General features: G+C 32.1%; 1 long non-coding RNA gene across 1 annotated transcript; it reads left to right on the top strand.

Moving 5' to 3' along the window:
* Positions 1 to 1,104: 1,104 nt before the first annotated feature.
* Positions 1,105 to 4,991, top strand: LOC142164743 (uncharacterized). Its single transcript, XR_012695701.1, has 2 exons — positions 1,105 to 3,619; positions 3,986 to 4,991. It is a non-coding gene; the product is annotated as an uncharacterized LOC142164743 (long non-coding RNA).
* Positions 4,992 to 5,774: the final 783 nt, after the last annotated feature.

Raw genomic sequence — 5,774 nt, 5'->3', positions numbered from 1 at the left:
CCAAAAAACTAATCAATCAATCGATCATTTGACCAAATTCGAATCGAATCCGAAGCCGAAATGGAAAACGGTTGGATTTATTATTAATATTATTAGATTTAATATTAATATTCTGTTATTAAAACGGATATTTTATAACATTTGTGTTAATATTTACTATTAACAAATAAATTTGGTCCAAAAAATTAATCAATCAATCGATCATTTAACCAAATTCGAAGCTGAAGCCAAGTGATGGCGGCGGCGCGAGGCTGACCTTCTTCTCAACTCTTTAAGAGTTAGAGGAAGAGCAATTGTTTATATACCCATAAAAAACCTCTTTCTCTTCCAATATGGGACAATGTCCCTTCATTAAGGAGGGAATCTCAAATGAAACTCAAATATTTTATTTTCCCTCTATTTTATTCTATTTTATATACTTAAAAAATCCAACAAACACTAGGTGTTAATTTATCATGATTAGGTAATAAACTTGAAGTAAGAATATGTAGTTAATTATATTTAAACAATGATAATATATGTAAAGACGCATGTCATATATTCATCAGATTAGAATGTGTGAGTTTTTTCATGCAATTGCAATGAAGTTCCAAAAAGTTTAAAAGCTTTTTAAAACAATATCCTGGGCCGACTACATATTTTTTCATCATTTTTTTTAAATAATCGAAGTGGAGCCTTGGCGTAATTAGTAAAGTTGCTGTCATGTGACTAAGATGTCACGGATTCGAGCCGTTGAAACAATAAATGAATATGGAACCTATTCAATTTGTCCTAATTTTAGTATTACGATGAAATACAATAACTTCAGCAAAATGAATATGGCGGACTTAATATATTATAGCCAATCCTAATTAATTTTTGATTAAGACATAAGTGTTGATCTTGCTGCTGATTAATTAATACGATAATTTTCTTAATTCTGAAAGGTGCTTTATCACTCCTCCTATAAAGTTTCATTAGCCATCATTTTCAAAATACACTTGTTTGGAATGTATTAAAATGATATTTCCAATAACATTTCTTCTGTTATGGAATAAAAGCAATTTAGTAAAACATGAACAAGAAATAAAAGCAATTTAGTAAAACATGAACAAGAAATAGAGATAGAGAGAAGGAAGAGATTTTCTTCTTCAATTATGTGTATTTTCCTATCTATTACAAGGCATTTATATAGGCATGAAAAATGAAGAAAATATGTCATGGAATATGTCATTGAACATAGAAAATATGTCATTGAATATGTCATTAACCATTTGAGAGAAAGATCATGGAGGAAAAGTAGACATCCACCATATTTTGATATTTATCATAACACTCCCCCTTGGATGTCCATAAATAATGTGTCTCGTTAAAACCTTATTAGGAAAAAACCCTATGGGAAAAAATCCTAATGAAGGAAAAAGAGTACACATATTTAGAAATACACCTTTTGGTTGCCTCGTTAAAAACCTTGCAGGGAAAACCCAATGGGATAAAACCTTGTAAGGGAAAAAGAGTACAACGCGTATTAACTCCCCCTGATGAGATCATTAGTTCACATCGTTGAGCCTTCGTATCCCAATCTTATACACTAGTTTCTTGAAGGTTGACGCCGATAGATATTTGGTGAAAAAATCAGCCATATTATTACTTGAACGGATCCGTTGCACATTAATATCACCATTCTTTTGAAGATCATGTGTGAACAATAATTTAGGTGAAATGTACTTTATCCTAACTCCTTTATGAATCCTCCCTTTAATTGGGCTATGCATGTTGTATTTTCTTCATACAAAACTGTGGGTAGTTTATCACACTTCAAACCACATTTATCTCGAATAAGATGTATAGTAGACCTCAACCATACACATTCTTGACGTGCTTCATGAATAGCAATTATCTCAGCATGATTAGAAGAAGTAGCCACGATTGATTGCTTAGTCGATTACCAAGATATGACAGTGCCACACATGTAAACACATAACATGTTTGAGATCAAGCCTTCTGTGTATCAGATAAATACCTCACATCGACATAACCAACAAGATCGGTATTGCAATCATTGCCATAAAATAAGCCCACACCGGTAATCCCCCTTAGATAACGTAATATGTGCTTGATTTCATTCCAATTTCTCCTTGAGCGGAGCTATATCTTGCTAAGACATTAACTGAAAAAGTTATATCATGCCTTGTAGTGTTAGTAAGATATATTAGCGCACCAATTGCATTAAGATATGGTACTTTAGGACCAAGAAGCTCTTCATTATTTTCATAAGGTCGGAGTGGATCTTTATTTATATCGAGTAATCTCACAACCATCGGGTTACTTAGTGAATGTGCTTTATCCACATAGAAGCTCTTTAAAATCTTTTCAGTGTATGCTGATTGAAGGACAAAAATTCCATCTTTCATATATTCAATTTGTAGACCAAGACAAAATTTTGTCTTTCCAAGATCTTTCATTTCAAATTCTTTCTTTAAACAGTCTACTGCTTTAGGAAGCTCTCCGAGAGTTTTAATGATATTTGAATCATCAACATACATGGCGATTAGAACAAATTCAAATCCATATCCTTTTATAAGGACACAAGGACAAATTGAATTATTCTTATACCCTTCTTTCAACAAGTATTCTCTCGGGCGATTATACCACATGGGCCCTGATTGTTTCAATCCGTATAAGGATTTTTAAAGCTTATTTAATAAATTTCTTGGAAACCTTAATATGCTCCAAGACAATTTAAATCTTTCAATGATATCCACAATACGCATATCAAGTTTTTCATATATTGCCACATTAAAGTCTGAAGTGACTATATCCACTATAAGAGAACATGTCTCCATATAATCAATGTGAGGATATTTATTAATTTTCTTGTGCCACAAGTCGTCTTTATGTCTATCGACTTGAACCTTTCGCACAAGAACACATTTATACCTCAATTGACTTTATACTTTCAGGTGTTGGACTATCCGTCCAACTTCACATTTTTCAAGTGAAGTCAATTTCATTGCGTATTTTTTATTTGGCCAATCTTTTATCCGTCCAAATTTCATGACAGATTTGATCTCAAGATACTCGTCAATATTAATCATATTGAGCGCTACATTATATTAACAATATCGTCGACAATCATTTTATGTCGGTTCCATTATTACCCAATAAAGACATAACTTATTGAGATCTCTTTATTTCATTATTTTCAGGTACCTGAGCCTCTCACATGAGGTCTTACAAAGTGTTATGTCGTGGTGCTCTTCTAGAGCACTTGCCTCCTTATTATGACCATTTTGAATATTTTCCCCTCTCATTCTTCAAGGAGTTTTATCTTTGGAACCGATTGGTCTGTTACACTTCATGCGTGCCATAGACTCTGTCCCTCATGGACTTTATTCTATTTGGAGCATTAGTAGCTGAAATAATATTTAGCTTTGGGTCAGCAAATGCGTCTGGCAATAATTTGTAAATGAATTATCACTTGAACTTCAAGTTTATATTTTCTTGTACGAGGATCTATATGTATTCATAATAATTCATTTCACGTATCACTTTCTCAGCTGCCCATTTTCTCCCCCTGATGTTGGGATCACCAACACATTTCCCAACCATCTTTGGGAACTCATCTTTGTGCATTTTGGTGGCATAATTAAATCATATAGCACATCCATATTTCTATATAGAAATTATTTGGTTCCTGACCCTGAACCGATTGTGATAGGGAGAAATTTTTATAACTTGGCTAGATGCGTACACGTGCTGCTGTATATTAAATAATAAATCTCATACCAAATTTCGTTTCTGGGAGTTTTGTTCTCATAACCAATGATTTAGCTATAATTGGAGGCATAAAATTTCTGCTAAACCAACTTGGATTTAAACCAGTATTATTATGATAAATCATCATAATTTATATTCTGGAATTGTGCTCTAATAATTTGAGCAAGCAATCTTGCAAAAACCAAACTGCAAGTTGATAACAAATGCACATGTGATCATAAAATAGATGCATCTATTAAAATCATATAATAGTAAACGGTTCACATGGCAGGTGACTGGACCCATATATATATATCACCTTTTGTTCCTTCCAGAAATCAAAGAATTCAATCCCAACCTTTAACTGGTATATCATGAGAATAAGCAGCACAAGAGAATTCTTGAAGAATATTCTATTCTTCAATATGTGTCAATGTAATTCTTAATTAATTTTTCGCATCATAATTGAACCGATATGGTCAACCGGTCATGCCAATTAATATTTATTTTAGTAAATCTCTAGTTTACTTGTGGCATATGATTCCAGCATCATGCTTATATTTGTGTAGTACAAATAAAAAGAAGATCGGGTAACCTTTTATATTTACCCGGTATGATTATAGAAATATGAAGATATTCAATATTCCTTCATTTATAGTCTCAATATGCCAATCACTTTGACTTATATATTTGAAACTCAAAAAGTTTCTTTTGAGACTTTACAATATCAATGTCATGAATAAGCTTATTCATCCGGGTAGTAACAAATTAGTTTTTCCAGAGTTCTTAACAACTTTTGTACTACAAGATCTTTTATCATACCATTCATATGGTAAATGTCTCCTTCACGGAGAAAATTATATCATAATAAATTGTCATGGTCAAAATCATCATAAGCAAAATTATTTCTTGCTTTAATTTTGCCTTTAATAACTTTTATAAGGCATGACAAAATAATATTTGGCGTATCACATGTACGCGACCGATGACATATTCATGTAACCACACAATAATATTTATTCTCTTTATTTTACTCAAATCTCCCTTAGAGGTGAGTTGTGTGGTATTCATATAATCATGAATTGCATGTCTTTATTCATTGCTTTTATCACATATTGCCACATTCAATTTTAGGAATGGGTTTGCATTCTCAATGCTTATCACAAGTCACATTCTCTTCAAGGAATGGATCATAATCAGCGACGTGCTTTATTATTTTCATATCAATTTAATGGTAAGCATTGCCTTCACATTTTGAAGGACTATTTTGAGAACGCTTATTGTTCTCCTTTTATAATCATAGTGATTATTATTATTATTTTGATATTTGGAACGCCCACGTTCATTGTTCAACCACTTGTCCTCATTGAAACTTATTATGCACTGCTATCACATTCATTTCAAGAATGGAGCAAATCAAGTGGGACATTTTTCATGCCTTTTCATGAAAAATATATTATTTTTCTTTAGTCATCATTATATCATCAATATGGTACATTGGGACTCAAACCCAATGTCTTACCAATATAAAGGCATGTTAGGCCATAATAAATTGGGACTCAAACCCAACTCTTATCATTATGGAGCATCAGGACTTGATCCCGATGTCTTATCCCCAATCAATGGCATAATAGGCTAAACAATATTGAGATTCATTCTCAAGCCTTAATTTCAATCACATGCCAAGAAAGTTATACACAATTAATTTGCAACTTAACAAATCAAATTTGCTTTCTTAAATAAGTGTACAAATCTCAAATCGGCGTAAAGCTTTATTAATTATTTGTAGCATCTATATGAAATACAATCGTTTGTAGTCAGAATATTTCTTCTAAATTCTATTAGAGTTTAAAAGGATCATAAAATCATTGTCATAATATTTATTGAGTCTCTCTCAAAAATATTGTTGCTTTCGGGGTATACCCTACCTATTGGATTTGATTTAACGCCATGACTTTCGTTCACTCAATTCAACCAAGCAATTAGTGAATAAATTTATCAAAAGTACACCATATAGGTAACAACACATATATAGT

Source organism: Nicotiana tabacum, chromosome 10 (assembly GCF_000715075.1).
Source record: "Nicotiana tabacum cultivar K326 chromosome 10, ASM71507v2, whole genome shotgun sequence".
Lineage (NCBI taxonomy): Eukaryota > Viridiplantae > Streptophyta > Magnoliopsida > Solanales > Solanaceae > Nicotiana > Nicotiana tabacum.
This window is presented reverse-complemented; position numbering and strand designations above follow the sequence as displayed.